Source organism: Prionailurus viverrinus, chromosome A2, assembly GCF_022837055.1.
Source record: "Prionailurus viverrinus isolate Anna chromosome A2, UM_Priviv_1.0, whole genome shotgun sequence".
NCBI lineage: Eukaryota > Metazoa > Chordata > Mammalia > Carnivora > Felidae > Prionailurus > Prionailurus viverrinus.
Window position 1 is genome coordinate 162367782 of NC_062562.1, and position 21555 is coordinate 162389336.

Genomic DNA, 21555 nt, shown 5'->3' on the forward strand with positions numbered 1-21555 from the left:
TAAATAAACATTAAAAAAAAAATTTTTTTTAATGAAGAATACTTTTAGCCCATTCCTAGGCCAGAAAGGACAAAATTACAGAAAAAGGGGAGACTGAAGAAGAGAAATGAGGACACAAGAAAGAACCCCAGAGACAGGGGCCGAGACCCGGGTCTCCTCCTCTCTACGCCACCTTCCCCTTCTGCTGGCGCTGAAGGAACAATAGCTCAGAATCCCCTACGCAGACCCTCCAGTCTCCCCACCACCCCGGGAGGCCTGGCCCAAGACCACCTTGACCAAACGCCACTCCCAGGCCCCAGCGCCAGGACCTATACCTTTGGTGATTTCTCTCCTGCTGCTGGGAACAGACACTGCTCAGCTGGAACACCAGGGAAGTCACTGGGCCATTAACGCTGGAAAGTGAGATTTATTGAGGGGATTCTCTTCCAGACAAAATGGCACTGACTCTGTTAACCTTGGAGGAGACATTCCCCAAGGCCTCCCCAGCTCTAAAAGTCCTTTCATCCAGGATCTTAAGACTAGAAAGAAGGAGTAGATCAACACCTCAGGGCAGAGCACTTGCTGTGGGTCAGATAAAACTTGGAGGCTCCCTCAGGGCTGCTGGAGCCACACGGGAAGACAGAACAGCCTCGTGCATGCGCCTCTGTTGGTCCCGCTCAGGAATGCAAACCACTGTCTCCTCAGAATTGCAACTTATGGGCAACCGGACAGCTCAGTTGCTTAAGCTGCTGACTCTCGGTCTCAGCTCCGGCCCTGATCTCATGGTTTGGGAGTTCGAGCCCCCTGTGGGGCTTTGCGCTGGCAGCATGGGGCCTACTTGGGATTCTCTCCTCCACCCTCTCTCTCTCTCTCTGTCCCTCCCCGCTTACTCTCTCTCTCCAAAAAGTAAATAAACTTTAAAAATTATTAAAAGGGATTGCAATTTACTATGACAAAGTTATTAGGCAACCATTGTGGGGCCTTTCGAGGGAGTGGATTTTTTTTTTTTATTATTTTTTAATTTTTTTTAAAGTTTGTTTATTTTTGAGACAGAGACAGAGCGTGAATGGGGGAGGGGCAGAAAGAGAGGGAGACACGGAATGGGAAGCAGGCTCCAGGCTCTGAGCCATCAGCCCAGAGCCCGACGCAGGGCTCGAACTCACGGACCTCGAGATCGTGACCTGAGCTGAAGTCAGACGCTTGACGGACTGAGCCACCCAGGCGCCCCTTGTTGTATTTTCTGAAATCGTGTATAATATGTATTACTTAAAATTGACCATCTTAACCATTTTTAAGCGTACAGCTGGGTCGCCTCAAGTATTCTCATCCTGTCGTGCTAGCCACCTTTGGAACTCTTCATCTGGCGAAGCTGCAGCTCTGCTCCCATTATAAAGCGCCTTCCCGATTCCCTCCCCCAGCCCTTTGCAGTCAACATTCTACTGTCTGTCTTTCTGTCTGACCGGTCTGGGTGCCTCACATCAGTGGGATCATACAGTATTTGTCCTTTTGTGACTGGCTCATTTCACTCAGCATAATGTCCTCGGAGTTCAACCACGTTGTAACAGGCGTCAGAACGCCCTTCCTTTTTAAGGCTGAAGAAGAGTCCATTGTATATAGATGTGCCCCATTTTGTTGACCCGTGCATCTGCTGATGGACACATGGGCATTTCCACCCTGGCTGCTGGGACTAATATCTATGTTCAGAGCAGCGTTATTCACAACAGCCAAAAGTGGAAATCCCCGAGCGCCATCAACCGATGAATGGATAAACAAAATGTGGTCTATGGGAACAACAGGGTAGTATTCAGCCTCAAAAAGAAGAGGCGCCTGGGTGGCTCAGTCGACTGGTTGAGCGACTGACTCTCGGTTTCAGCTCAGGTCATGATCTCGAGGTTCGTGAGTTCGAGCCCCGTGCTGACAGTGCAGAGCCTGCTTGGGATTCTCTCTCTCCCTCTCTCTCTGCCCCTCCCCTGCGTGCACGCGCGCGCTCTCTCTCTCTCTCTCAAAGTAAATACATAAACTTAAAGAAAAATAAATGTTAGGAAGAGAAGGGAAATTCTGACCCATGCAAGAACATGGATGGACCTGGAGGATGTTAGGTTAAGCCGGACCCAAAAAGGACAGAGAGCGAAGGATTCCATTTACGTGAGATCCTTACAAATAGATTCACAGAGACAGAGAGGAGAGAGTTGCTAGGGGCGGGTAAGTGGGGAGTTGTTCAACGGATACAGAGTTCCAGGTTTACCGGATGAAAAGAGTTCTGGAGATAAATGGTGGTGATGGTCACACAACACTGTGCACGTATTTAATGCTACTGAGCTGCACAAAGATGGTTAAATGGTGAATGTTATGTCGCGTATATTTTCCTGCAATAGAAAAGAAGGTGAAGGTGGGGAGCAAATGGTGAGGTTGCGCGTGCCTGTGGGAACTGCCCCGAAAGACAATGATCCATTCGTGCAACAGGTTACAATTGCTGGGCCCATGGGACCAGCAGCAATTAGAAAGACAAGGGACAGGGGCGCCTGGGTGGCTCAGTCGGTTGAGCGTCCGACTTCGGCCCAGGTCATGATCTCGTGGTCCGTGGGTTCGAGCCCCGCATCGGGCTCTGTGCTGACAGCTCGGAGCCTGGAGCCTATTTCAGATTCTGTGTCTCCCTCTCTCTCTGCCCTGCCCCCACTCATGCTCTGTCTCTCTCTGTCTCAAAAATAAATAAACAAGAAAGAAAGAAAGAAAGAAAGAAAGAAAGAAAGACAAGGGACCTGGGTGGAGTAGACTATTCCTTGCAAGCCACACTATTCCTACCATAGGCTTGGCTTGGAGTTGTAACAGTGTGAGTTGTAAAACACCTGTGCCTATCAGAGAAAAGTTAAAACACTCCTTTGAAGCAATATATCCATTTCAACATCCAATGAGAAGGTTACCTGTTCTCTAAGGAAAATAAAATATCCCACATTAGAATACCAATGTCAGTACCAGGAAGTGTCGGCTTAGCCCTGGTCTCCAGACACAGATTAGTTATTTATGCACATTTCCCTCATCTCACTAGAGGGGCAGGCCCTGTTGGAATGTGTGTGCGTACCTACAAGGAAGGAGCCTGAAAGATTACCAATGCTCCAAGGCCTGGGCTCCATGTACAGTTGTTCAGGGTGTACCCTGAGCAAGGGTACCACATATACATGGAAAGCACTCCCACTGCATATATCTTCACTGTTTTGCAGTATATTAATTTTTTTTAAGAGAGAGAGTGATCAGGGAAGAGGGGCAGAGAGAGAGAGGGAGACAGAGAAAGAGAGAATCTCAAGCAGGCTCAGTGCTCAGCACAGAGCCCGATGCAGGGCTCTGAGATCATGACCCAAGTCAAAATCAAGTGTCAGATGCTTAACCGACCGAGCCACCCAGGCACCCCAAAATATTAAAATTTTTATTATAATTGCATTGACTCCAATGATGGGTTATATATATATATTTTTTTTACAATGTTGCAGCAATAATATTAAAGTGGGTTTTTTTAACAAAATTATTGTATCACATTTACTAAAAGATGGAAGAAGTCTTGTTTTAACAGGATTGATAGTGATCATTCCACTTGGAATTCCACAGGAAAAAGCTTGACAAGAGAAAAATCTTGTTCATGTCTCCCTGAAGTAGTCTACGCTTCCAAAAAAGGAGCTCTTTTTCTGCCCTGATTGGCGATTGCTCTCAAATTAAACAAATCCTCTCTTGGCCCTAGCTAGTACGTGCCTGATTTGACACTTTGCATTGTGGTTCTTCTCTTCAGCTCTTTCTTTCCCGTGTCAGACCTGTATTGCTGAATTCCCAAATAATACCTACAAGTGCTTCCATTGCGTGATAACATGTATATATTTACCTCCATTATCCAAAGTCAAATATCATCTAGGCAGAAATTAGAAATTACTTCGTACTGGTTTACTATTCTATATTATAAACATTGTTTATTTGTTGTTGAGGGATTTCATCAGTACAAAAACTCAGTGCTCAAACGTAATGCAAGTAAGCGTAAAAACTGCCATTTTTTTCTTACAAAAGTAGGGCCTGTATATAAGACTCCTGTGTAGCAAATTATTGTATCCTGGTGATTTTCAGCTTTTATAGTGATTTCAAATTGGTATTTCTATTAGTTTGTCTTTACTATTTTGACATTTTTTTAATGTTGATTTATTTTATTTTATTTATTTTTTTTAATTTTTTTTTTTTTTTTTTTTTTTTTTTTTTTTGGGACAGAGAGAGACAGAGCATGAACGGGGGAGGGGCAGAGAGAGAGGGAGACACAGAATCTGAAACAGGCTCCAGGCTCCGAGCCATCAGCCCAGAGCCTGACGCGGGGCTCGAACTCACGGACCGCAAGATCGTGACCTGGCTGAAGTCGGACGCTTAACCGACTGCGCCATCCAGGCGCCCCAATGTTGATTTATTTTAGAGAGAGAGAGACAGAGCGTGAGTTGGGGAGGGGCATGGAGAGAGGGGGACACAGAATCCGAAGCAGGCTCCAGGCTCTGTCCGAGATGTCAGCACAGAGCCCGATGCAAGGCTCGAACTCACAGACTGTGAGATCATGACCTGAGCCGAAGTCAGACGTTTAACCGACTGTGCCACCCAGGTGCCCCAATATTTTGACATTTATACATGGTTTATACATTACATGGAAAGATTTTTAAAATTAATTTCTTAATTTATTTATTTATTTTGAGAGAGAGAGAGAGAGAGTGCAAGTGGGGGAGGGGCAGAGAGCAAGGCTGAGAGAGAACCCCAAGCAGGCTCCGTGCCATCGGCACAGAGGCCAAGTTGGGGTTCAGTCCCAAGAACTCCGAGAACATGACCTGAGCTGAAATCAGGAGTCCAACATCCCATGGACCCAACCACCCAGGTGCTCCCACATGGAATGCTTTTATGTTTTTGCTGGTGTTATTATTGGCATATACATGACATTGATTAAAATTCACCTTTTACCACTTACATCGCTAGCCTTGCTTATGGCAAATCCACCTTCACTCCTGGAAAGGGTGAGGAGGGCACATAAAACACAGGTTATTGAGGATGAATGTGGAAAGAAACGCCCAACCTTCTCCCCCACCCCCCACACACGTAAACTCTGGCCGATTCAGGAGCCAACTCCGTGCAGCCAGCCCAGAGGAGGGATATAAGTCCCCCAACGTGAGGAACGAGGATGGGCGTCTCTCTGGGAGATTTGGAGGAAAGTCAGGGGAGCAGCAGCCTGGGAAGAGGTAGAGATGTGAAGAGCTTTGTGGCTTTTAGGGAAAGGCTGGGGCCTGACAGCAGAAAGGGAACAAGATAAAGTGTCCCATGAGCAGCCACCTACAGACGGGAGTCAGCCTGTCAGGTCCCGGGAGGCTGTGAACAGAATCCTTTAGACCCAATGCCCAGACTGAAAAACAACAGAAGCAGCAGCTTGTCCTTGGGTCTGAGGATCTAAGGAGAGCATGCACCGGGAGGGGGATGTGCCGGGGTGGGGGGCACAGTGCAGACAGGCATGGCCAGCCAGACACTGTCCAAGGGGACCGAGAAACTAGAAGGTGGCCTGCTTTCATTTATTTATTTATTTATTTATTTAGAGAGGGGTGGGGAGAGACAGAGAAAGAGGGAGAGAGAGAATCCCAAGCAGGCTCACAACTGTCAGCACAGAGCCAGATGTGGGGCTCCCTTCCATGCAGCCCGAGATCCTGACCTGGGTGGAAATCAAGAGTTGGATGCTTAACCGACTGAGTCACCGAGGTGCCCCCGGCCTGCTTTTTATTATCACCACGTGCTGGTAATTTTATACAATGCCAGAGACAAAGTGCTCCTTGCCCCAAATCTATCGCTCATCCAAGTTCTAAAACATTGTTGCAGTTACTTTTGAATTTAGTATCTATAAGATTGGAATTAGCACATGTTTAAATGTTTTTATTTATTTTTGAGAGAAAGAGAGAGACTGAGCACAAGCAGGGGAGGGGCAGAGAGAGACGGGGAGGCAGAATTTGAAGCAGGCTCCAGACTCTGAGCTGTCAGTACAGAGCCCCACGCAGGGCTTGAACTCACAAACTGGGAGATCATGACCTCAGCTGAAATCAGAAGCTTAGTTGATTGAGCCACCCAGGCACCCCTCGAATGAGAACATTTTTAAATGTTTCCTTAATACACATCATATTCCAGGGCGCCTGGGTGACTCATTCGGTTAAGCATCTGACTTCGGCTCAGGTCATGATCTCACAGTTTGTAAGTTCGAACCCCACTTTGGGTGAGCTTGAGCCCTCTTTGGGTGAGCAGGACCCCTGCTTCAAGTAAAAACACAAACACAAGCCCTGCTTTGGGTGAGCCCCACTTCTCTTTCTCTCTCTGCCACTCGCTCACCTGTGCCCTGTCAATCTCTAAAAACAAAACAAAAACAAAAAACCACACTATGTTCTACATGGGAGTTAATTTGGAGACGTCTCAGGCATAGAGGCAACCAACACACGTGGACTCAGACCTCAAGCATTTGTTTGAGGAAGGAGTTCCTCTGGTTCCCCACATTATTTAAGGTAAATCACTAGCTCACATCTATGAACCACTTCATTCAACAGCAGGATTCACATTCTTCTCAAGCTCACATGCGACATTCCCCAAGATAGACCACATTCTGGGTCATAAAATACACCCTAACAAATTTAAAAGACTAGAAATCATAAACTGTTTGCTCCAGACCACAATAGAATTAAACTACAAACCAGAAACAGAAAGATAGCTGGGAAATCCTAAAATGCTTAGTAATTAGCACACTTATAAGTAACCCATGAGTCAAAGAAGAAAGCTCAAGAAAAATTTTTAAATATTTGAACTAAATGAGGATGAAAATACAATTTGTCAAAATTTGTGAGATGCAGTGAAAGTAGAGAGATAGTTATAGCATTGAATGAATGTATATTGCAAAGAAGAAAGATATAAAATCAATTATCTAAGCTTCCACCTTAAGAAACTAAAAAAAGGGGCACCTGGGTGGCGCAGTTGGTTAAGCGTCTGACTTCAGCCAGGTCACGATCTCGCGGTCGGTCCGTGAGTTTGAGCCCCGCGTCAGGCTCTGGGCTGATGGCTCAGAGCCTGGAGCCTGTTTCCGATTCTGTGTCTCCCTCTCTCTCTGCCCCTCCCCCGTTCATGCTCTGTCTCTCTCTGTCCCAAAAATAAATAAACGTTGAAAAAAAAAATTAAAAAAAAAAAAGAAACTAAAAAAAAAAAAGAGCAAATTAAATCCAAAGTCAGCAGAAGAAAAGAAATAATAAAAATTAAAGCAGAAATCAATGAAATTGTACACAATTTCATTCAAATCAATAGAGAAAAAACAAAAACAAAAACAAAAGCTGGTTCTTTGAAAAGATCATTAAAATCACTAAACTTTAGCCAGGCTAAGAAAAAAGAATATCTAAGTTACTAATATCAGAAATAAAATAGGGACATCACTACAGATCCTATAGACATTCAAAGGATGAGAAGCAAATATTGTGAACAACTCTATTCCCACAAATTTGATAACCTAGATGAAACAGACCAATTCCTTCAAAGCCGCATACATCTGCTAAAACTCATACAAGAAGAAGTGGACAGTATGGGTAAGCCTATGAAAAGACATGGAGAAAACTTAAAGGCATATTACAAAGTGAAAAAAGTTGATCTGAAAAGCTACATATTATATGATTCCAACGGTATGACATTCTGGAAAAGGCAAAACTATGGAGACAGTAAAGGGATCAGTGGTTGCCAAGAGTTGGGACAAGAGAAGGATGAAAAGGCAGAGCACAGAGGATTTTTGTAAACCTACTCTGTATGATACTGTGATGGTAGATACCCATGCACACTTAGTGCACAACACTAAGAGTGAATCCTATTGTAAACTGTGCACTTTGGGTGATCAGGATATATCAGTTTGTCCATTGTAACAAACATACCAACCAGGCTGGTTCAGAATATAGATAATGTGGGAGGCAGTGGGTGTGTTGGGGCAGGGAGTACATGGGAAATCTCTGTATAGTCTACTGGATTTTGTTGTAATCCTAAAATGCCCTAAAAATGAACCCTATTACCAACAAAACATCAAAAAAATTGTAGGACAACGATTGTTTGCACAAGAAACCGAACTTGAGTTACTTGATTTCTATCACTGTCTATCATCACTTGGGATTTTTATTTGTTAAAGTTTAATTTAAAATTAAATTAATTTAGAGGAATTTTAAAGTTTAATTTTAAAATAAGTAGATTTAAGTTGGTTTTTAAATTTAAATTAAAATTTTTTTAATTTAAAATTTAAAACACTGTTTTCAACAAGGAAGCTCAGAGGGAATTGCAAGATGTGATTTTTTTTTTTTTTTTTGGTAGTAAGAGCAAATTTTAATTCATACATGAAATAATTTACTGAATGTAAAGAAAATCTTTAAACTGTAAATTTCTTCCTTTTCAAATTGTTGGTGGCTTGTTTTAAAACGAACGAAGGAAACAGAGATTACTCCTAATGATTGCGGGGAGTATGACTGAAAATAACTGGGGTACAGACGAAAGTTCCAGATGGCCCCCTCCGGGGTCAGGCAGTGGTCCCGGCGGCTCCACCTGAGGACGAAAACTGCCGCCGAGCAGCGCGGTGCCCGTGTCCGGCTGCGCGCCCGGGTTGGGCGGACGGTGCTGCGTCCCCGCAGGACCCGGGACGGGGGGCGCGCGCGCTTGGGCAGGACCGCGCAGCCCGGGCGGGGCAGGGCAGGACGCTGGGGCAGGTCCTGAGGGAAACCCGGGAAGGTGCCCCCTCCCCGACTTCGGCCTGCGGTTACCGTGAGCCTCGTTTCTGCATCGCAGCTTCCTAAAACTGACTTCTACTGATACGTTGTCTCAGCCTCCTTGGGTGTCCCCTTCTGTTTCCACAGGGGACCCCCAGAGGGCTGACAGCACCCAGTTCTCCTAGAAACAAAACCTCTCGAGAGCACTGCCACGGAGACCGGCGGGTAGAGAGCAGGCGAGGCCCCCAGGACCATGGTGGAGATCAGGTCCCGGCGTTTGGGCTCCTGGCTGGGGGCACACGGCCGCCGAGCATCCATGCACCTGTGTCCGTCCTGGCAGGGGCCATCCCCAAAGGTGGAAGCGACCCGCGCTCAGGTGCTGTCTCAACAGGCGTCCTGCCTAGGAAGGCGCCCTGATGAGACAGATTCAGATTTAAAGAAAATCGGGTGATTTCAGCGCACTGAACAGAACCGCCAGGACGCACCTTTTGGATTCTGGTGGATGTGGCTGCCGCTCGTTTGCATGCACATCACCCACAATGCTCTGAGCAGCGTTGCCTGGAACTCCTTTAATTCCATTGAAAAGGGAAAGGCTTTTTCCATGACAAAGTTGCTTAATGTTTTTGTCTTTAAAATATATGGTTTATATTCGAAGTGTATAGTTATGCGTTTAAAAGCAAACCTTACTACAATCACCATAACTGTAGAGAAGATGGAACTCTGGAGACTTATATAAGGGGCAGTGCAACACCGTCTCCTGGCTGGTCCGAGTGCAGTGGTGTTTACAATTAATTGATCACAGCCAGTTACAGATTTCTTTGTTCCTTCTCCACTCCCACTGCTTCACTTGACTAGCCTTTTGCTGCAGTGGCGGGGAGAAAAGGAAAGATAAAAATTTTTTCCCCTATAGGCCAGCCGGGTACTAGGTCCTGCTTGATGGTTTATTAAACACACCAGAAAACGCATCGTGCATGCCAAGGACCTGCCAGCAGAGATGACTACTGGACAGCAGCATATTGAGCGATTATCGGTCTGCCTGGATCATGCTGAAAAGGAAGGTCCTCTTGTCTCCTGATTGTTTCTTGAGAACAGGGAGAACCAAAGGTTTAGGTGACCTGGGGAATAAACCGTGCCTCATGCACCTCCTTATCCCCAGTGTCAGGTGTGCAGGAGAGAGGGCAGGAAAGCAAGGGGCAGCATCGTGCCCTGGAAAGAACACAAGCAAGTTGCAAAGTAATGTGCATAGAATGCTTCTATGTCAGTCTATAAAGCAAAACAATGAACATATCTGTGCGTGAGTTTGTCTGTGTTCACAGAAAACACGGAGAAAGAAGACAAAGGAAATCCGAAGGCTGTTATGCCATGGCAGAAATGAGGCTTTACTCTGTGCTGAGTCCTGGATAAACTGTTTATGCACCCTTATGCATTCCTCAGTCTCTGTGGTTCACGGTATTAGCTCTAAGCCTTGGGTCCACCAAGCTTTGCTTTTCTAGTAAAACAGAGAGGTTTTGGTATTGAAAAAAAAAATCCCCTTTCTCTTCAAATGCCAGGTTTTTGCAAATCAAGATGATTTTGGCTTCAAACTACAGTGTATGCAATAATAGCCGGATATACCTTGCAATATTTGGGATATACTTACACTAAAAAATGATTTGTTATCTAAGTATCTTGTATTTTATCTGGAAACCCTATCTTAGTCACATGAGTCTTAGGAAAGAAGTAACCCCAAACTCTTTTCTTTCTAGGGTTATTATATTACTCTGGGCTGGCCCCATTGCTGCATTGGCCATTCATTATTGCTTTGCAGGTATTATTATCTGGTTAGGAACCCTCTAGAAATGAGATACATATATCATCAAGACTGATGGGGGGGGGGGTGCCTGGGTGACCCAGTCAGTTGAGACTCTGACTCTTGGATTGCGCTCACGATGTCACCGTCATGATCCTACAGTTCATGAGTTTGAGCCCCGCATGGGACTCTGCGAAGGTAGTGAGGATTCTCTGTCTCCCTCTCTCTCTGCCCCTTCCCTGCTCACACTCTCTCTGTGTCTCAAAAATAAATAAACACCAAAAAAAAAAAAAAAAAAAAAAAAAAAAAAAAGACTGATGGGATTGTGCAGTCCCCTAACCTGTGGAACGAGATTTTCCTAGGGTCAGAGAAATTGACTCTGTTCTCGAGTTTCTTAGTTTCCATGTTCACACTTATTCCACCACCAATTACTTACATCCCCTGAACTCGGTCTCATTTTATTATCTAACTATCTTTGAATTTTTTTTTTTTTTTAACATTTATTCATCTTTGAGAGAGGATGAGCTGGGAAGGGGCAGAGAGAGGGAGACACAGAATCTGAAGCACACTCCAGGCTCTGAGCTGTCAGCACAGAGCCCGACGCGGGGCTCGAACCCACGGACCACAAGATCATGCCCTGAGCCCCTGAGCTACCCAGGGGCACCTACCTATCTTTGTATTCTAATGCAATGTTTCCACTGATTGGGGCACCACAGCAATTGGTTTCATGGTGTTGTTGCCATTGTTTCTTGGTCAGTTTCTCATTGTGGGGTAGCAGAGAGATTTCTTGGAAAAGAAAGGTAATTCTGGCCCTGCAAGTGGTGAGCTCTGTGGTTGGCCTTGAGCTACTCGCATGTTCTCTCAGAACCTCAGTTGCTTCATTTGTGAAATGGCAACGTCTGCCATACTAACCTAACTGGGTTGTAAAGAATATTGTGAAATAACGATACGAAATAAACGATACGAAATATTTTGCACCTTATAAAATACAATGCAAACATAGGGGTTTTCTTTAGCAAATACAGACCATTGGCTGTGGCCAATAGACTGTTGTTCTCTTGCACTACCACTTGTTATCATTATTCTTCAGATATGACAGTCCTGTGTTCATTGCTGGTGTATGATCAGAGCATCATCAATTGGCTTGAACGATCCACTGTAAGTAAGGTGGTTCTCCTAAGTGTATATCCATTACCGAGGAAGCAATGAGGTGTACAGGGAAGGGCGTGGGATCTAGATTGAGAACACCCACTGGGAGCCCTTGGTCTCTCTAAGCCCAGGGTGCTGCTCTTAACCTGGCCTTACCTCCCAGTGGAGTCACCTTGAGACTACACAAGACCGTACTCACAGAAGCGCTAGGGAAATCCAATGTCCTCTCAAGATACCTTGGATTGCCTCTACCTATGAGGACAAACCAAATCGTTTCCTTTATAGGATACACATTTGTGGCCGTCACACGGTACTATGCCTGGTTTCTGTTGCTGTTAGGAATTACACTACCATCCGGTAAAGGTGAAAGGCGGACCAGTGTTATGACTCCTACTGTCAGATGAGGGGGCAGCTGAATGGCTTTCTGAAGGTCACACAAGAACGCAGGGGCAGAACCACGATGAGAAAGTGGCCCTGAGGCCCCACCTGGATGTCCCACAGTATATTCTGCCCTTCTCCACCTTCTTCTGTTTTCAGACTCTTGGGCTTGGTTTTCCTTCTTCCAAAATGTTTTCTCCTTGAAAACGTTCACATCTCTGTCTTCAAAACTTTGCAGGATTGTCAACTCTGAAATGTCTCCAATTCTCCAATGTTGTCTATTAAGTGTTGTATCATCAAATATTAGTCTCACATTCTATTGATATTCAAAGCATTTTATAATCCTTACATATCTTCAAAGATGTTTCCTTTGGGTTGGTTTTGTGGGGTTTTGTTTTTGTTTTTCTTTTTTTTTTTTTTGCAAATGACATAAAGAATATAGAAATTAAATAAATAAGGGACACCTGGGTGGCTCAGCTGGTTAAGTGTCTGCCTTTGATTCAGGTCATGGTTCATGAGTTCAAGCCCCACATCAGTCTTCTCAGCACAGAGGCCACTTCAGATCCTCCGTCCGTCTCTTTCTCCCCCTCCCCTGTTCTCTCTCTTCCAAAATCAATAATTAAACTTAAAAAAAAAATTATATAAATTAAACAAAACTCCATTCCATTAAAAGATGGGGGAGGGTCGCCTGGGTGGCTCAGCGGGTCAAGCCTCAGACTCTTGATTTTGGCTCCGGTCATGATCTCAAGGTTCCTGGGATCGAGCCCCATATTCCACTCTGCACTGACAGCACAGAGCCTGCTTGGGATTCTCTCTCTCCCACCCTCTCCCCCCACCTCTAAATAAATAAACATTTTTTTTTTTTTAAGTGGGAAAAATAAAAGCCTTATTCACCCCACCCCCCATTTCCTTTCCTTGATCTCTTAGCATACAAACTATATTTATCATCTCTATTTTATTTTGGGGGGTAGGCAGGTGGTCCGTGTTGGCTTCCCTAAGTTCATCATTAGCTCCTGAAGGTTGAGGTAATGGATTATATTTTAAAACGCGTGCGTTGCTGTTGTTATTTGGTTGGTTTTTTCTTTTGTTTTTTTTGTTTTGTTTTGTTTTGGTTTTGTTTTGTTTGGTTTGGTTTTTTTTTTTTTGTATTCCCAGCTCTTATCTCAATGATACAAACACGGTAGGACTACTTGGTAGTGTTGATTTGAAAATTTTTTAAGTAGAAACAAAGACACCTTTAAAAAAAAAAAAAGACTAGTCAAGTGCAGTAGTGAGAAGGGGGGAAAGAGTAGAACAAGGAGTTCGATCTGTAACTGACTGTGAACAATCAATTGAGATAACTCACTACCTTCGGACCAGCCGACAAGCGAGGTACCTGCTTCCAGTATTTAAAGCCCAAGTATGTACTCATTTTTAGCTTGTGGCGATACTTCAGTTACTGTTTATAAACAACTATATTCGCAGGACACAACTGTACGCATCCTCTAAGCACTCCTCAGTGCATCCATTTGCCGGGAGATACCGCCAATGTATTTAACAACCGGAACCAGAAGCACCGCTGAGCATCCTGGGAAAGAGAATGCGAAATTAGCATCTCGCCACTAGGGCGTCTCTTTTCAAGTCCTGTTTGTCTGGAGTGGATCCAGGCGCAGCGTCTGGGCGAGCTGCCCAATCAGCGCTGACCTCCTTTGTTTACCGCGTGTGACCAGGGGGACCTGTGAGGTCCGGAGGCGACTCCGAGGCGGAGCACACGAAGTCCTGTGCTTTCCTGCCTCTGTGACCCCAGCAGAGCTCCGCACCCTGGAAGAGGCCGCCCTTCCATCTTGGCAGAGTTGCTCCCTTCGGAAGGGCAGAGATGCCTCCCCCGTCTGCCCAAGATCGCCGTCCTCCTCCTTAAACCCCGACTGATGGAAAACAGAAACCACTACAGGAACGGGAGGAGGAGGCATCTGAAACACCCCCAAACCTTGGATGCTGCTTAGGACTTCAGAATTCAAAAGGCAGAAGCCAAGATGACCAGGGGAAGCAAGCGGAACAGATTTCGGTAAAAGTGGCAGAGAGGCAAACCTCAGAAAGACCCAGAGTTCGCCCTCAGGGCAAAGAACAGCGAGAGGACAGTAGGGATGAACCTGGAGAAACAAGGATGGGAATATTCTGGAACAGGACGTAGAGGCCCCCAGAGCTCACAGCTCCGTTTTGCTCCCTAGGAAGGGCAGACCCAACTACAAGAGAGCAGACCGGAGGGGGTGCGGGGTGGGGGGAACAGGGTGGGCAGGAAGCTGCCCCTCCCCCCCTTGGCCAGAGAAAACGTGCCCCTGGGTACCCCAAGCTGATGCGAAAGGAGAGTCGCTATCTGATTCCTTTTGGTGCCAAGCACAATGCCTGGCAGGTAGCAGGTGCTCAGTAAACGTGTTGTTGAGTGAATACGTGAGATTAAGGAAAATGAACAACCCCGGAAAACTAGACATAGGGAAATGTCTCCGTTTTGGAGAGGAGAAAAGTGAGAGTAAGAGTTTCATAAATTACCTTCTCTAAATTGCTGTCGCTTTCTAGCAACATTCTGGTATGGATTATGAAGGAGGTGGATATGACAGCGGGAGCCAGCTTGAAATTAACAAGGGGAAAAAACCAAACACCAAACAGAATAGTTACTTTCTGTTTTTTCAGTGTCACTGGTGTTTGCCTCGGTTGATTACATCCCTTCTTCTGCCTGTGTGTGGGTTGGGTCCAGTGGGCTGGAAGTGATTCAGCTGGATCACAACCTGGATCAGAGGCTGCTGAGGGGGATTGATGCCATCCTGGGAGAGGGGCGCTGGTGTCACGTGCCATGGTGGTGTTCGTTGGCCAGACCCGGTCTGAGCTGAAGATGGCCCTAGATTGATGGCACAATAGGTGATATGTTGTGAGAATCCAGAAGGCACTAGCGATTTACAGCTTGGGCTCAACTCGCCTCACCTGGGTCCTAGATTTCACTATCCACTAGCTGTGTGTCTTTGGACAAGTTGTTTCCCCAGCTTGAGCCTCAGTTTCTCACCTAAAGTGGGCATAATCAGAGTATCCATTTTGTAGCAGGTTGGGGGTACTAAATGTGAGGCCATGTAGAGAGTTGTTCAGCCTGGCTCATTAAAGAGCCCTATAAGGAAGTTAGCTCTTGGGGCACCTGGGTGGCTCAGTCTATTAAGTGCCCCGGCTCTTGACTTCAGCTCAGTTCATGTTCCCATCCCTCACTGGACTCTGTGCTGACAGTGCAGAGCCTGCTCGGGATTCTCCCTCTCCTCTTTCTCTGCCCTTGCCCCACTGGCTGCCCCAGGGGTGGCAGGCTGGGTCTAGAGCAGTAAGTGTAATACGATTTCAAGCCCAGCCTGGTCCCCAACACCCACCAACCTCCCTGCTCACCCCCTCTCAAAATAAATAAATAAACTTTAAAAAAATTTTTTTTTTTTCTTTAAAGTTAGCCCTCAAGGTTCAGAAACATTTTCCCTGGCTCAACAGACACAGACTAACGAGAAACTAACAGATACAAACTAACAATATAATTGATACAAATCAACAGAGCTGAAGTTCCCCTTTTCAGTTAAGAATTTTTTTTTTTTAATCTGAGCAGATGCCACATAAGAGACTCTCACAGAGTAAAAATACAAATACTAGCTTAGTTACACAGAAGTTGGCTGTCGTCGTCCCTCTGAGATGCGCTCAGGTCAGGTGGCGCCCAGAGCCCAGGGGACAGTTTTTAAAAAGACAGCGGGCAAACCAGAGTGTCCTCAGGGGAAGGTGACTGACGTAATGGTAATTTCCACTTCCTCCCACTCTGACTTCACAAAAATGCTTTCAACTTAACGGCTCAAGGAGCCCCACGTGAGTTACCACACCACCCAGCAATTCCACGCTTAGGTAGGGACCCCAAAGACTTGCGAGCAGGCGCTCAAACAAATCCATGCACACGCATGTTCACAGCAGCATTTCTCACCGTAGCCCAAACCCGGAAATGCTCTGGAGTGTCCCGCAAAGCGTGAACGGGTCACCCAAAGGTGCTCTGTGCCTACAATGGAAAATCATTCGGCCATGAGAAGGGATGAAATACCGCTACGTGCAGCCACATGGATGAACCTTGAACACGTCATTGCTACGTGGAAGGAGCCACACGCACAAGGTCACCCTAGTGGATGATTCCAGCTGGGAGCTGTCCAGCATCAGTGACTCCACAGAGACAGAGGGCAGACCGGTGGTTGGTAGGGGTGATTGCCTAAAGGGCACCGGGTTCCCTTTGCAGGTGATTAACACCCATTAGAACTAGATGGAGGTGGGCTGCACAGCGCTGGGACTGGACCAAATGCCACTGATATGTGCAATGAAGATGGTGAATTTTATGTTCTGCGAATTCTTTTTAATATAATTTATTGTCCAGTTGGCTTCCATGCAACCCCCAGTGCTCATCCCAACAAGTGCCCTCCTCAATGCCCATCACCCATTTTCCCTCTCCCCACCCCCTGAAGTCTTTTTTTGTTTTTTCTTTTTTTTTCAATATATGAAATTTATTGTCAAATTGGTTTCCATACAACACCCAGTGCTCATCCCAAAAGGTGCCCTCCTCAATACCCATCACCCACCCACCCCTCCCTCCCACCCCCCATCAACCCTCAGTTTGTTCTCAGTTGTTTGGTTGTTTTGAGCGTGAGCAAGACGGGGAGGGGCAGAGAGAGAGGGAGAGAGACAGAATCCCCGAGCAGGCTCTGTGCTCACAGCGCAGAGCCTGACTCGGGGCTCGATCTCACCATGAGATCACGACCTGAGCCGAAACCAAGAGCCAGACGTTCCACCGGTCGAGCCACCCAGGAACGCTTGCCCTGTGAGTTCTACCTCAAGTTCTAAAAATATTTTCAGCTAATCACACCCATTACATTTGGTCCTCATGACAATCCGTGAAGGCATAGGATTGGTGGTGTTTTTTCTAGTCGTATGGCTGAGACAAATGAGGCTGGGAGTAGTCTGGGGGTTCCCCATTAGTAACCAGCTGGGTGGTGGCAGGCTGGGTCCGGAGCAGTGAGTGTAATACAATTCCAGGCCCAGCCTGGTCCCCAGCACCCACCAACCTCCCTGCTTCTCTGTCGCAGGCGTGTGGAGATGTGCCTGCTTCCCACCCTGCCTGCTGGCCCAGAGCCCTCCCCTGGAGGGCCACACATCCTGTGGCCAGACAGCCCCGCAGAAGGCCGAGGGGACTGTGGGGCCATCTGTCAGGTCTGTCCTCCCTTGACCCTTCACCTTGTGGCCTGGTCAGCCCCACAGGGTGAGAAACACTGTGCAGTCAGGGCAGGCCCCTCCTTCCTTTGCAGGAGGCCCCATCCGTGGGCTGGACCAGGGAGGGCCCCCGCCAGTAGGGGCAGGTCCGTGTGGGTGACACAGAGATGCATCTCAATGTTATCTTACTTTTTTAGATGGCCAGCTGCCCTTGGCCTCCTCCTATGTTACTTCCCTGGACTGCAAGGGAGTGAGGGAACAACAACAAAACTGGAAGGAATGACAGTTAAAATACTCTATGAGAAACTGGTGTAGACAGAAGTCTTTTTCTTACGACCCACCGGCATCCACCGGGAGAGCTGGCTGGAAATCAAACGTCTCTCCTCTTAAGCCCCGTCCTGCCTTGGAATCGTGAAGATAAAGCCAACAGCAACAACAAAATGAGATAAAGAGACACCCCCCGCGGGGCTTCCCTGGCCCCATGGGGGTCCGTCTGACTTTGGCACCCAGTTGACAGACCCTTTCGGGCCCAGTGGAGTGGCCCCCTGGGACAGGGCCCTGCATAGTCACACCAGGGATACTGGCTGTTTCCCTGGCTTGGGGGTTATAACAAAGCACCACAGGCTGGGGGAGGCTTAGACAACAAGGCACATACTTCTCACCGTTCTGGAAGCCAGCAGTCCAAGATCAAGGTGCCCATGGGTTCTGTTCTCTGAGAGGACTCTCTTCCTGGCTTGTCAACGGGCCACCTTCCCCCTGGGTCCCCACACGAGGGAGACAGAAGTCTGTCTTTTCCTCTTCTTGTGAGGACACCGATCCCATCATGGGGGCCCCCACCCCCGTGACCTCATCTCAACCTACGTGCCTCCCAGAGTCCCAACTGCCCAAATGCCATCCCACTGGGGACTAGGGCTTCAATGTACAGATGTCAGGGGAACACAAATGTTGGGTCCACGGCCCTGGTTCCTGCTGGGCTTTGCTTTTTCTCAACGCATCACTGCATGGGCTGCAGTGGTCCCAGCAGTGAGGATGGACCCAACTGGCCACTCCCCACCAAGGCTCCCAGGGTGCAGTTCACAGTAGGTCCTGGAGCCCCATGTCCCGGCAGTCGTGGTGTCATGGACGCAAACCTGGGGGCCCCTGTTCCCCAAGAATCTGTGTCCATGGCTTAGCAGGTTTCCTCTTAATCCTTCAAAGATAAAGGGCCTGCCTCCACCCCTCTCCCCACAGTCCCACGCAGGTGCTGCCACCTGCCAATGCAGGGACACTGGTGGGCGTGGGAACAGGAACCTTCAGTAGCTCTGGGGGGCTTTCTGGTGTCCCCCAGGCCCCCATACACCCATTCCATCCGAGGCACCATTTCCTAACTCACAGGGGAGTTAAAAGCCTAAAAAAAAAAAAATCCCTCCTGACTCCTCTGGAATTTCAATGGACCGCCTCCTCCCTATGGCCCCCACTCCAGAATTTTCTCCTCGGGTTTCATCCTTCTTTCCATAAGGAGGCCCTCTTCTTGGTCCCCACATCCGTCTTCCTTAGAAACAGAGCCTCAAAGGGCTGGAGAGAAGGGCCCCCTGGCAGGTGCCAGTCTACATGACTGGATCCCTCCCTCCCCGCCGGAGAGGCTCAGGGGACGCTGCCCTCACCCCAGCCCAGCCCAGCCTGTGCCACGTTGCCCTTCCTCGGGAACATTTTCTCAAAGCGCTTCTAGGGGCGCCTTGGTGGCTCAGTCGGTTATGATCTCACAGTTGATGAGTTCAAGGCCCACACTGGGCCCTGTGCTGACAGCTCAGAGAGCCTGGAGGCTACTTTGGATTCCATCTCCCTCTCTCTCTACCCCGCCCCGCATCAAAAATAAATACACATTAAAACAAAAAATTCTAGGCGCTTCTGAAGAGCCAGGTCACCTCCCTCCGCCCCCCTCGGTGACCACTGTGTATTGTAAACAGACCCCTTCTAAAAACAACATGGCTCCCTCTCCACTCCTTTGGTTTAAAACCCAGAAGAGGGGAGCTGGGAAAAAAGGGCCAAGGGACACTTCAGTCTGTGACCTGAGTGACAAGGGCAGGGCCGTGTGAAGAGGCTGGGCGTCTGGCCGCCACAAGGTCATCGCCTCAGGAGCCTGGGCTGGTGGCAGCACAGGGGACAACAGAGTCCGCACTCCGTGCCAATTCAGCAATGAGGGAAGAGTCTTGGAACCCCAGGACGTTGAAACAGAAAATACGGACGGTAGCTTCGTAGTTTGTAGTCTGGGGTATTTGGAAGGGCCCTGGGCCACCTCCGTGACTTGAGCAAGCCTATTTCTTCTCCAGGCCTCAGTTTCCTAAACAGGAGGGAGTTAGAAGCATCAAGGCTTCGGCAGGAACAGGAGATGCTGGTGGGCTTGGAGCCCGGCTGGCTCAGCCCCCAGGAAACTGCTGCTGCTTCTGAGGCCCAAACTAGCTTTGGGGTGAGCAAAGGGCAGTGGTAAGAAACGTGGCTTAGCAGGTGTCCCTGTCGGGGGTGCTCCCATGGGGTCAGAGAAATAACGGGAAGAGGATGACCACGCGCTGCACCCAGGTGACCCTGGAAATGGGGCGCATCTGCCTGGCCGGGCGGCCGTCCCGTGTTCCAGTGTGGTTCAAGCACAGGCCACGCCCGGTGCCATGTAGCCAGCAATCCAGCGGAACAACCCAAACCCAGCCCAAATTCCAGCACCAGACTGCAATCTCCAGCTTTTCCGAAGGAAACCAATTCTTAAGCCTTTTTGCACTCCGTGCATCCTCTGTGATTGTAAAAGTCAGGAAGAACAAAGAGGGGTTTTGGTGAGGAGGTCTGCGGTTTCTAACAGAATCCAGCTTTCGGGAGCCTTTTCTTTGGCCCACATAGTACCGTTACGACAGTGAATTAGATCCAACATTTTAAAACTGGGCGATTTCACGTTAAAATCCTGGCTTTTCTTTTTAAAGCACCTGAACAGCCACAGCAGGCCCGGATTCCCCCAGGCCACGAGTACCCCCTCCAAGTGGGACACAATCTCAAGTGTGCCCTGGTCCCCACCACTCCCTAGTGCCCACCCGCCCCTTTGTGCAGTTAACCTGCCTGTCCAGCCCCTTGAACACTGGTTTTCGACCTCTGACCTTGAAGGTCCCTCAAGTCTCCAGCCAACGTGTTACCTGTGATTTCCAGGTAGGATACTCTCGTAGCAGGCAGGGAGAGGGAGAATTCAGGATTCCTACATACTCGTGACTGAGGCTTCAGTTTTTAATCCAACCTGAGCTGAGCTCACAGAAGAAAAGCCAGAAAGAATACAGAGCGTTCCCTTCCCACAAGATTCCTTCTGCAGGCAACAGCCATCACTTTCGAAAAGGCCCCCGTCTCCATTTTTACTAACAAGTGGTCCTTTGTCCTCCTCTCTGCCACAGGATCCCCATAATCTAAGGTGTGTTGGAACACACTGAACTGGAGAACTCTGGGGCTGGGCCAAGTGCACAGGGAGCCGTGGTAGCCAAGGGGGAGGAGGGGACAGTGGGGCCCTGCCCGGCCCTTGAGCCTGGTCAACCCAGGGATCTGGTTCTCCAGTAATTCATTCCAACAGCGTTCGTTACCGTGTGCTTGGCCCTGGGCACCCCCCACCCCTCCGCAGCTCGTGTGCTTGGCCCTGGGGGGGCCCACCCCCCCCCCCCCCCCCCCCCCCCCAGCTCACGTTAGCTTTCCCAAGCCCCGTGCTAGGCCCAGCGAGCCACCCGTCATGTGGGAACTGGATGGCTTTAAAGGAAAGCCACCTTTCCTTTCCGAGGTGCCTGAGGATGCACTTTAAATACCTGGGATTCGGGGCGCCTGGGTGAGCGTCTGACTTTGGCTCATGTCACCATCTCACGGTTTGTGAGTTCGAGCCCCGCGTCGGGCTCTGTGCTGACAGCTCGGAGCCTGGAGCCTGCTTCGGATTCTGTGTCTCCCTCTCTCTCTGCCCCTCCTCCCGGCTCACGTTCTGTCTCTCTCTCACTCTCTCAAAAATAAACATTAGAAAAGCAATAATAAATACCTGAGATTCACGGTCCTAGGAATCAAGGAACTACAGTAATGTGCCCTCTCAGGTGAATCTCCCTTGGCCTCCTCGGCTGATAGGTCTTGGGAACACCTGAGTGAGAACACCTGTATGTAACTAGCTGTTGTGTGTGCTGTGATGGGCTCGGGGGAGGGGCTTGTCCCGGTCCACACCCTTCACCCCAGGGCCCGTCCACGGTGACACAGGAGGAGGGGAGGGAGGGAGAGACATCGGTGCTTCCTCAGGGC